Below are 11,105 nucleotides of genomic sequence, written 5' to 3'. Positions count from 1 at the left end.
TGGGAACAGAGAGGAGGGGCTGCCTGACTAACTTTTTCTGGGGAAGTCAGAGGAGCTGTCACAAGGAGGTAAATCTTTAAATGTCACCAAGGGACAAAGGTCAGGAGGGGAAAGGAGCAACTTGTGAACTATGTGTGCTCAAATAATTAGAAAATGCTAAGTATGACAAGAGCAAAATTCATATGGCTTAGGGTCAGAAGATGAGGCTGTATATTCTTTTGGTGTTCCCAATAAACAAACAACAAAAATAATTCTTATTATTTCATGAAATAGCATTAATCTTTATCATTTAAGGAATTAATAATAATGACAAAGATAATCTCAATTCTAAACCACTGACCATCTGTAAAAAGAATTGAGACATCACAGAATATGCCAACATTCATTAAATATGCACTATTATTTTTGATGTTAGTAAAATATGAACCTGTATGACGGAACATGCTAAGTCTCTCTAAAACTAAGTGCAACATTTCTGAAAGATTTCTTTAACACTCCTCTTTTTGGCTTCAGGCAAGATCTGAGACATCAAAGGGCTCTGGAAACAATAATGCCTCTATAAAGAAACTCAGCCCCTACCACAGAGGGGGAGAGGAAGGGGCTGGGCCACGTCACTGACACAGCACTGCTGCCATTGCTTAGGGAGGCTGCGGGGAGCGAGGACCAGGGTGAAGGACAGAGAATAAACAGCATCACTAGATTAAATCTGAGGAGAATGCAAATTAAGGAGCTTCCCCGAGTTTGATTTCCTAAATTCTGAAAAGCAAGGTGAGCTGTGTCCCTAGGCAAGGACAGTGGAGGTTTGGTAGTAGGACATTCCCGACTACACGGCTGGCATTGTAGTTGTGAACCTTTCCTGGCAGCTCACTCTTTCTGTGCTAATCCCGTGTTTATAGAAATAGCCAGATGTTCTGATACAGCAAGCCCTATTAAAAGACAAAGAGGTGGAAAATAAACAGAAAAGAACCCACACAGGATCTACATATATAGAAGGAAAAAATAAAATGAAGAGACATAAGCATATTGAAGGCAGAAGAGACAGAAGGCATATTGAACTTCGAGTTTATTGTCTAGTTTTCAAAGGTGATATCCTATAAGCCAGTCCTATTAACATGCTTGGGCTTGCACATTGAGATTAGACTATATAAGATAGGGTGTACTTTTTGCTAGTCTTTCTTCAGGTATTAATTAATAGTCCACATTTTAATATATTAAAAAGACAAATCCTAACTAAATTGAGACTTGAATCTCTCTTCCATTGCCAAACCTCGCTGTGTCCTCACTAGGCCCAGGCCATATACCTTGCAGCCCAGCAGGGAAAGAGGGTGTGACCTGCCCTTTCCCTCTTTTCTGCCTGTTCTACTCCCTCCTCACCTCAAGGCATTCCTTCATCTTCAACATCAAGGCAGAAAAAAGCCTAAGAAGAAATAATACCGTTTGCATTTGCTTTTAGATTCTTTGTCAGGTAGATACATACATGTTAGCTTTCTTCTGTGAGAACTTTTAGTGTATTCTTGGTGAACACTACCCACCCTAGGGGGGTCCTCTGATATTCTGGTTCTTGATGCATTGCCCTCTGCCCTCTCATGGCTCTTGCTCGACAGCTGTTGCAGGGGAATCTGTCATGCTGCTTCTTTCTGTTTTTGTCTCGTAACCACAGCAGGTTACTATCCTGGGAGGGGTTCCTTTTAAAATGGATCAAGTCTAGCTAACTTTCAGAATCTCCATTTTGGTCCTATGGAAATTATGCATATTCACGCTTCTCTACCAAGCCCTGGAAGTTTAAATCTGTTCTAGTTCAGCCTTATATCTTTCTCGTTCAGAAACAAGGAACAGTTCTTGCGAACTTCTTGCCTTATGAAGTCTTTAGGGAAAACATCAAGCTCTAACCTTCGTAGCTCATCTCTAAACCCTCTTTCCCCAGTAGCAGCAGAACACAAGCCTACTAGCTTCTGCATTCAGCAAACAACCAGTCTTTGGAGGGGCTCTCTCTGGCAAACACCTCACTCTCTGTTCAAGGTCTCTTATCCCCACCCCTCCGGCTTGGAGAACACCTCTTCCTTAGAAGATAGGAGGGAAGAGGAACAACCACCTTAGCACTTTATTTCTACTAGGCCTACAACCCTCCTCCAAAAAAATCCCTCCAAATGTTAGCTCTCGTACATAAGTAGAAGCTGGAGGGGATGATGAGGAAGGTCACAAATCTAGTGGGGCCCACTTTTTTTTAGCAATTCCAGTGCTAATAATCTATCTTTTAGTCTTAGAAGATGTATTCATTTTCTACTGTGACTGTAACAAATTGTCACAAACTTAGTGGCTTCAAATGACACAAATTTATTGCCTCATTGTTCTTTCAGTCAAAATCCTCACACATATGTTACTGGGTTAGGATAAAGGTGAGGATAGAATGTGTTCTTTTCTGGAGGTTGGAGGGGAGAATCCACTTTCTTGCATTTCACTGCTTCTAGAGGTGCCAGCATGCCTTGGCTCATACCCCGTCGTCCATCGTCAAAGCCAACAGTGTTGTATCTTTCTGACCCCTTTTCTGCAATGCATTGCTCTGTTCAGGCTGGCATAACCAACACCACAGACAGGATGGCTTAAACACTAGAAATTTATTTTTCCACAGTTTTGGAGTCTAGGAGTTCAAGATCATGGTGACCTCAGGTTTAGGGCCTTTTTTCCCAGCTTGTAGACAACCACCTTCTTTGTGTGTCTTCACATAGTTTCTTCTCTATCCGCACAAGGAAGGGGACAGAGAGAGGAGAGATAGACATTCCTGGTGTCTCCTTCTTTTCTTAAAGGGACACCAGTCTTATCAAATTAGGGCCCCACCCTTAAGTCCTCATTAATCTATACCTTCCTCATGGCCCTGTCTGCACATATAGTCACACTGGGGGTTAAGGCTTCAAAATGTGAGTTTGGGGAGGCACGATCAGTCCATAACTTGTAATCATAGCCTTTTCTCTAGCTATAGAAAGGTCCACTATTTTTAAGGATTCATATAATTGGATAGAGCCCAACCAGGTAACCCAGGGCACTTTCTCCATCCCTCATCTGAGGTTTTGCTTTCCATGATTTCAGTGGCTGGTAGTGAAATCACAGTCCAAAATATCCAATGAAAAATTCCAGAATTAACAATTCACAATTTTCAAATTACACGCCATCGTGAGTAGTATAAAGAAATCTCATGTCATCCTTCTCCATCATGCCCTGGACATGAATCATCCTTTTCTCCAGCATATGCGCACTGTACTCACTCCCCTCCCATTAGTCACTTAGTAGCCACTTAGGTTGTCAGGTCAACTAATGTGTATTGCAGTGATTATGCTCAAGTAACCCTTACAGTAGCCTAGTGCTACAGCACAATACCTGCATCACTCACCTTACCTCACTTCATCTCATCATGTAGGCATCATATCATCTCACATCATGAGAAGAAGGTTGAATACAGTACAATAAGACATTCTGAGAGAGCACATTCACATAACTGTCACAGTACATTGTTAAATTTTTTTCTATTTTATTATTAGTTATTTTGTGTCAAATTTATAAATTCAAGTTTATTACAGGTATTCATGTATAGGAAAGGAACATAGTATATATGGGGTTTGGTATTATCCACAATTTTAGGCATCATTGGGGTCTTGGAATACATCCCCTGCAGATAAGGGGGTTTATTGTACCACACTGAATTGCAAGGGAAGCTGGGAAAGGTAATATAGTTGTGCACTCATATATCTAATGACTATGGAAGAAATGGAAAGAGCTTTAGAGAATTACTTGCAGTTTCGGCCCATTTGCTGTTCTTTCTTTCTTTGTTGTCTGTGGTCTAGAGACATTGAGTTTAGTTTCCTGATTGTTGTTTTCTTCCCTGAGGGTTTTGGATGACACTCTCTCTGTTTCACATGCCTTTCATTTGTCTCTTCACTAGGGAAAAATTATTCAGAACTAAGAATATTTTGTTTCTGGGAAGTGTTTGTGACACTGGGAAAACTTGTAATAGCTTGTTCAGTGATGATCATGAGTGTAAGATTCAGGAGTAAAGGAATTCTCAGCTTTGTTCTCCACTAAATCCCCAGTATATCTGGCATTTGGCAGATGCTTAGTAAATATTTCTTTTTTTTAAAGATTTTATTTATTTATATATCTTTAGAGGGGAAGGAGAGAGGGAGAGAAACATCAATGTATGGTTGCCTTCCGCACATCCCCCGCTGGTAATTAGCCCGCAAGGAACCGGCCCACAACCCAGGCATGTGCCCTGACTGGGAATTGAACCATGATCATCTGGTTCGCAGGCCCGCGCTCAATCCACTGAGCTACGCCAGCCAGGGCCTGTAAATATTTCTTAAATGCGTGCATGGATGTCTAAATACATGGAATGAATGCAAATATAGGTAGATTTAGAGATAAATAGGAAATAAGCTGATATAGCCACAGTGTGATGCCTTTGGTTTTCTCTGTGAATAATATCTGCAAAAATAGGTAAGGGGTTGCAGAAAAAATGGAGAAGATTTATATAGTTTTGAATAATTATAAATAAAAATGATGAAAAGAAATTAAGGAGAAAAGGAAAAATAATATCAGTTTTGCATTTTAATTGAATGCCACAGCTCTGTAGAGGTGACTAACCACTATGACTTTCTCCAGTGTTATTTAGTTTCAGAGAAAATGCATTTTCAGGATGATACTGGTTAATAAAGGCTACAATGCATTGATTCAGGGTGAGTGTAGCACTCTCCATGTAATTTTTTGTGTAACATTTTCAATCCATTTCTTATTTTATAGGTGAGGAAACTAAAGATCAGAGAATGTAAGTAAATGGCTTAAGAACATACAGTTATCAGTCAGAAGAGCTTTGATTTGTACCGAAGTCTCACACTTCCAGGATAGAGACTGACAAAGCTGGCAGGTGGGTCAGTGTGGCAAGAAATTAACAGTGCAGTGAAAGTGTCCTTGGAGTGCCAGCTCCTAGGGTTAGTTGGATAGGGGAGGTTTAAGGTCTCATGGATGTTTAGTGGGAGGAGATAGGGTTAGAGGTATAAGCATAGGTTTGTGAATTGTATTGTCAAATCTCAGATCAGAAAATCAACCTGGGAAGATGACAAGGTCCAGAATATAGACCTTAAGAATGTTTTATCACAGAATTGCAGTAGAGTTTGTTAGAGACTGTCCATATGCACACTGTCTTCAGAATGACAACAGGAATCAGTGAAAACAATGATTATGACCTAGATACTAACGTCCTTCATAAGGGAGTGGAGGTCAGCTGATGGCAGTGATGGAGATGAGGAGCACAGGGTACAGTTGAATTGTTAGGGGCTCCAATGAGAAGCCACTTTTGGATGAGTATCAAATGAAATGGGTGAGGAAATGAAATCACCTCTCCTCACTATAAAATACCAGGAACAATAAGTTTGCTCTGAGAACCTTTTGAGCAAAATGATATCATTAGAGGAGACCCAGGTTCTTGTTATGATCAAGAGGCGGAGGGCAGAGTCCAGATGTTGTGTATCATACAAAAGTTTCTTTGAAATAGGATGGGATTCTACATAGTTCCAATAAAAAGAGGTAGAAGTAGAATTAATAAGAGACTACTGGCTTTGGGGAGGAGATACGCATCTGATGGAAGATTTGCAATGTAGATTATAGATCAAGGGCATTAGAAAGGCAAGCAGTACAGAGGGAGATGGTGTGCACTTGAAAGTAACTAATGGGCTCAGGGCTCCAGCTGGGGCTCTGAGGGTGAGTTGTTTTGTTACTACTGCAAATTCAGATCCAAGCAAAATGATATTAAGGGCTACTGGAGTTGGAAGAAACCCGGATAATGATATCGATTAAAGTTTACATGGAATACACTTTAAAAGGACATGATAATTTTGAGGGAAAGTGAGAAAAATAATACAACCTCTTCATTTTATAAATGTACCCTTTGTGTTACTCACTGACTTTCTAGTGGCTAGGATGGCCTTAATATTCTCTTAAGCTTGACCAAACTTCGGACAGTCTTCTTCTTGTGCCTAGGCCCCTTGTAGGATAAGTGGTGGCAGTCTGGCTTCCTCACCCAGGTGTCTGGGTGACTCAGGGAAGCGGTGTTCCCATAGCCTTGGAGGGGCCTGATAACCAGTGTTCTCATAGCTTTGAGGCTGGGTCCGATAAACTGCTCTCATAACATGAAGTGGGCTCACAAGCACAGAATTAAATTATGTTATGTAATGTTCTGGCAGTTTTCTGGCTTTGTTCCCCTTTAGTACTTAAACAGGTAGGGACTCCCCTCTGGGGGTGATGATGACGAAAGACATTCAAGAGGACAGGTGCCATGGTGGGTGCCACGCTGGGGAGCCGGGGCCATGACGTGAGACATGCAGATAGACAGGCAGCTTGCAGTGTGTGTGGCTCACCCACCCATGAGTGAAGGTGTGCCAGACACCCCAATGGCTCCGTGAATATTTTTCCATCTGCACAAAAACATGAACCTGCCTGGCCTTGAAGGGTGGCAACACACCCCTCCTCCTCAACCCTGCCCCTTACAGAACATACATGGCCTGACTCTAGAGGTCCTTCTCTTCCCTTGTCTTACAGCATTTAATTCAGAACACCTGTAATTGTAATTTTTTTCTTTGATCATTTGAGATGTAAATATTTTAAAATGTTTCTTTCCAGATTTAACAGGGTCTAGAGCTACATTTTTCAAGGGCACAGGAGCCATCTTTTTGAAATACAATCATCACAGAAAATACTGGCCCTATCTATCAGCCTCTGTGAGAGAGTAGAAGCCTAATTTCAGTGGGAACTTGGCTCTATCTCCCTGCATGAAAGAGACAGTTTACTTTTTCTCTGGATCAGCCAGTTGACATACAGATGGCCAGTGTTCTCCGTTCGTCTCACCCAAAAGCTAAAGTTGGTCCTGCCCTTAGTTTCAGACTTCTGGTTTCTTTTCCCTACTGCAGTAGACTGGAATAAAGTCTTCCTTACCTGCTTAGCTTTGTCAGATGCAATTTTTGCTTCACAGTACCTTATATGTCTTTTCTGTCATTTCCCCTAAGACTGACTTTTCAATAGCAGCCTATTTTCTAATTGAGGGCAAAGGAAAAGTGACTTGAAATATCTTATGAGATTTGATCATTCAGAGAATAGCTTCCAAACCTGCTAACGTTTCTGGAAGCTACTTTCACAGAAAAACAGGGGAAGTATGCATGCAAATATTCCTTTTTTTCCCTGGGCATATTAGAATACCACAGAATATTTGCAAAGTCTAAAGAAATAGAAGTTCGCCTTTGGAACACCATCATTGACCTCTCACCTTTCAATGAATCATCCAACGAGATGATTAAATCTCCCCGAACTGGGTCTTGCAGGACTTCTGCTGTGTTTGCCAGAGGGCACTACTGAGGGTGCACTATGTCCTCAGCAAGTGACTCTCACCTTTACAGTTTGCTGTAAATGACAACTCAAGCACTTAGCCAATGCTGGGCTATGACAGCCTTTGCCTTATTTATCAGAGCAAATGTAAGAGGAACATGTCAGAAAGCTTACCAAAAGCGTGCTCAGTGAGACTGGAGATGGTCACGGGAGCTTCTTCTTGGAATCCTGACTCCTGTTATCGAAAATTTATTTCATTATCATTTATTTATATACATATTATATGTAGAAATATATGTAATAGTTTCAGAATTACTCCTTTGAGAATCAAATCTGTCATCAAGAGTACAGTATTAATGTATAGTTTTGGGGGGACCTTTGGTCTTACAGTATCGGGTCAATATAGTGTTATCAAAATTACTTAGATCAGCTTCATCTTCCTTCATACATTTGTGATGCAGTTAAATTAAGTTTTCACCATCTGTAGTCAATCCTGAGAATGTACAACAACCTAGATAATTTTAAAATATTTGTCAATATTAGAGTTTATTCTTCTTGAGTTTTTTGGCTTTTGACAAATGCATAAAGAAATGTATCCACTGCCACAGTACCACCCAGGACACTCCTGTCACTCTAAACTTTCCCCCCTGCTTTTTTTGTAGTGAAAATACATCCCTAATCCTTGGCAATCACTGATACATTTTCCATTCCTATAGTTTTGCCTTTTCCAGGATGTCTTATAAATGGAATATGTAATATGTAGGCTTTGAGTCTGGCTTCTACTTTGAGTAGAAAATTCCACTGTATGGGTGACTGGTGCACTACAGTTTTATTTGCTTTTTTGTTTCTTTTTTTACTTTTTCATGTGCTAAAGGAAATCTTGGTTATTTTCACTTTGGGGCTAAAATAAATAAAGAAGCTATAAACAGTTGGGTGCAGGTTTTTGTGTGGACATGAATTCAATTCACTTGAGTAAATGCTGAGGAGTGAAATTTCAGGTTGTATAATAGAGGCTTGTTTACTTCTATAAATAACTGTCAAATAGATTTCCAAAAATCTAATCTGTGTCAGTTTGCATGTCCACCAATAATGAAAAAGAGCTCTTGGTGCTTCATATCAGCATTTGATATATTAACTTTTAAACAGGTCAAATTTTCTTCTATTTTAAATTGTGCATAGTCTCAAAATGATATTGCAACTTAGCTGATATAATATTATTCAATGATATTTTATTGCATGGTATGATAATAGCAAGATAAATTATTAATCTACAAAGCTCAGGAAAAGGTAACTTTAATCATACTTCTGTGTATTATTTACAGTTTTACCCAGTTTCTTTGGTGTGGGTTTCTCTCTTTATAAACTAATGATCTATAAGAAAAATGCCTTTTCCTAATTTTATAAATATTTTTGAATTTTAAAATAATAACAGCTCTACAAAAATTTAAAATTTAGAAAGTTTTCAAAAGAATTTAAAAACTATTTTTGCAAGACAAGATTATACAGGAAACTTTCTTGTTGCTTATCTCCAAATAAGAAATAAGAAAGACTTTGGTATTTTAAAATAATGATTTATTCTCTTGGGGATGTGTCCTAAGGCCCCCAGGAGATGCCTGCAACTGTAAAATAGTACCAGACCCTATATATACTCTGTCTCTTTTTCTATATACGAATGATAAAGTTCAATTTCTAAATTAGGCACAATACGAGTGAAATCAGGGGAAGATAGCGGCGGAGTAGGACAAAGGATTTCACTTCCCTTCACGCGCTGGATAAAAACCAGGCTGCTCTGCAGAGGAGCACGGCGAACACCCAACAGGGACCCAGCATATGGGACGGCAGGACCCCAGAGAGTATAGTGGACACTGAATGACCAGAGGTTGAGGAGAGGAGAAGGACCTCAGATCAACAAGGTACGAGGGAACAGCACAGAGGCTGCGGGCCCTTCGCCGGGCAGCGCCAGGGCCCTGGCAGGGCCGCCCTGATCTCTGAGAGCCGAGGGAGGGCAACAACGACAACCCTATGAGAGAACTAGTCACTGGCATCCTCTCTAACCAGCAGGGTGTAGATTGGAAAACACCAGGAGAGATCGGTTTGCCTGTAGTGGCAGAGAGAGGAGTGGGCATTGGGAAGCAAACCAGAGAACTCTGATAACCCGTGGAGTCAGGCTGTGTTTGCCAGTTTGGGGAACTGAGGGGCCCCAGCATTCCCAGTAGCCTGAGCTGGAGCTCCCACAGTCTAGGGGAGCTTCGGGATACTGGCAGTGCCCCTGGAAGAGCACCAGTCGCCAGCTCCCTCCCTACCTAGCGGGGCGCAGGCTGAGAAGCACCGGAAGGCAGGCTGTAGTTGCCGGCTTGGAGGTCTGGGTGGCCTGCATTCCCGGAGGTGCGCATTCCCGATACTGGGGGACTCCAGCTGGGGACTCCAGTGGGCGCTCACACAGCATTTCAGGGCCCCTGGGGAAGCGCCAATCGCCAGATCCATCCCTACTCAGCTGGGCTCAGACTGAGAAGCACCGGGAGTCAGGCTGTGGTTGCCAGCTTGGAAGTCTGGGAATCCCGTGCATTCCCAGTGGCGCACATTCCCAATACAGGGGGACTCCAGCCGGGGACTCCAGCTGGAGACTCCGGCTAGGGACTCCAGCGGGTGCTCACACAGCCTCGGGGTGCTGCGCACGACTGACAGGGCCCCTGGGGAAGTGCCAATCGCCAGATTCATCCCTACCCAGCTGGGCTCAGACTGAGAAGCATCGGGAGTCAGGCTGCGGTTGCCAGCTTGGAAGAATTGTGAGTTGCCCAGTGTGTGCAGCCACAGCACTGGGAAAGGTCCAAGCCCAAGCCTGCGAGACCAGGAAAGCCTGGCTGGGAGTGTGTGCCCTCACGCCAGGCCAGAGTTGGGAAGCCTGGGGAAAAACATGCTCTCAGCGGGGCATGGGAGAGTGGCGCCATTCTGGATCTTGGGAGGGCACTGGCGAGACCAGCTAAGTTCACCAAGAGGAGAGAAAGGCCACACTAATAGCCCCTCAGGCTGCTGTAGCTAGGGAGACCAGAAGAAAAGGTTTGACCAGCTGGAAGCCAAAAAGAGGAGTAGGTGGAAGTGGAGAACACCAAAATACCTGCAGGAGACTGCACCACTGAATCTCACAGGCATCTTACCACAGAAGTTCACACCATAAACCCAGGAACCCAGAAGAGACCACTTTAAGAAGCTGAAGCCAACAAGAAGAGCAACACAAACAATGGGAAGACAAAGAAACAACCCCCAAATGAAAGAAAAGGAGGAAGTCTCAGAAAGAACGTTAGATGAACTAGAGGCAAGCCAACTATCAGATATTGAATTAAAAGCACTGGTTATCAGGAAATTCAAAGAGCTTACAACGAGCTACCAGAAACTACAGGGGAGCTACAGTGAGCTCTCTGCAAACTACACCAACATGAAAAAGGAAATGGAAACCCTTAGTAAAGGCCAAGAGGAAATGAAGAATACAATTTCTGAACTGAAGAACACAGTAGAAGGTATGAAGAATAGAATCGATATGGCGGAAGATCGCATAAGTGAGACAGAAGACAGGATAGAAAGAATCTCCCAGACAGACCAAATAATGGAAAAGAGAATCAGAAAAAATGAGGAGAATTTAAGAGAAATGCAAGACAACATGAAACGTAATAATATCCGAATAATAGGAATACCAGAAGGAGAGGAAGAAGAACAAGGGATAGAAAACCTCCTTGAAAGAGTAATTA

This window comes from Sturnira hondurensis, unplaced genomic scaffold, assembly GCF_014824575.4.
Source record: "Sturnira hondurensis isolate 20B ecotype Veracruz unplaced genomic scaffold, ASM1482457v3 Scaffold0021214, whole genome shotgun sequence".
Taxonomy (NCBI): domain Eukaryota; kingdom Metazoa; phylum Chordata; class Mammalia; order Chiroptera; family Phyllostomidae; genus Sturnira; species Sturnira hondurensis.
The sequence above is the reverse complement of the archived record's forward strand: the minus strand, read 5'-3'. Positions refer to the sequence as shown.